The sequence below is a fragment of the Nematolebias whitei genome, chromosome 7 (genome assembly GCF_014905685.2).
Source record: "Nematolebias whitei isolate Nwh7 chromosome 7, NemWhi1, whole genome shotgun sequence".
In the NCBI taxonomy this organism is placed as follows: domain Eukaryota; kingdom Metazoa; phylum Chordata; class Actinopteri; order Cyprinodontiformes; family Rivulidae; genus Nematolebias; species Nematolebias whitei.
In genome coordinates this window covers 50,023,147-50,024,053 of record NC_056504.1, presented here as the reverse complement: position 1 = coordinate 50,024,053, position 907 = coordinate 50,023,147, and positions in this window count along the sequence as shown.

Sequence of the window (907 nt, the reverse complement as noted above, 5' to 3'; positions counted from 1 at the left end):
CATTAGATTAAATAATCTTGAAAAATCACCATTAGATTAAATAATCTCATAAAAATAATTAGATTAAATAATCTTGTAAAATCACTATTAGATTAAATAATCTTGTAAATTCACCATTAGATTAAATAATCTCAGAAAATCACCATTAGATTAAATAATCTCATAAAATGACAGGTAGATTAAATAATCTCAGAAAATCATTAGATTAAATAATCTCATAAAATGACAGGTAGATTAAATAATCTCAGAAAATCATTAGATTAAATAATCTTATAAAATCACCATTAGATTAAATAATCTCATATCTCATTAAATGAGCCCGAATTTTCTGATTGGAGCAGTTTTTGATTTTAAACATTTAAAGGTCTTAAAATGAAGACTACGTATTTAGACCCTCGGCTCCGAGTTGAAGCCCATCAAGCAGCTGGTCCACGTTGGTCTGCAGGTCCACGTTGAGTAGTGGGTCCAGCATTGAGTCTTTTTGAGTCTGATGCAACAAACATTTTCTCACCTGGACTGGAGGGTTTAATCTGAGTCCAGTTAGATCAGAACGGCTGGTGGAACCATGTACAGGTCCGTCCATGTTTGATAAAGTCCAGGTCCAGGTTCTGGCTGGTCCTCTTGAGGACATTCTCCCAGTGTCCCTCAGTCTCTCCTGTGTTTTGGGTCGGTGTCATGTTGGAACTTTCAGTCCAGTTCGAGGTTCTGAGGGACCAGTTTTCATCGACTTGTTCCGAACAGCCTCCTTGCTGCTGAAAGACACGCCCACATCATGATGCTGCCGCCGCCGTGGCTCTGATTCTAAGAAGAGTTGGGTTCCTTTCAAGAGCCGGTCCAATCAGTTTAGTTTTCTACTTGAGTCAGGGAGTAGAACCATCTCAGAGGAGGAACCATCAGGGAGTAGAAC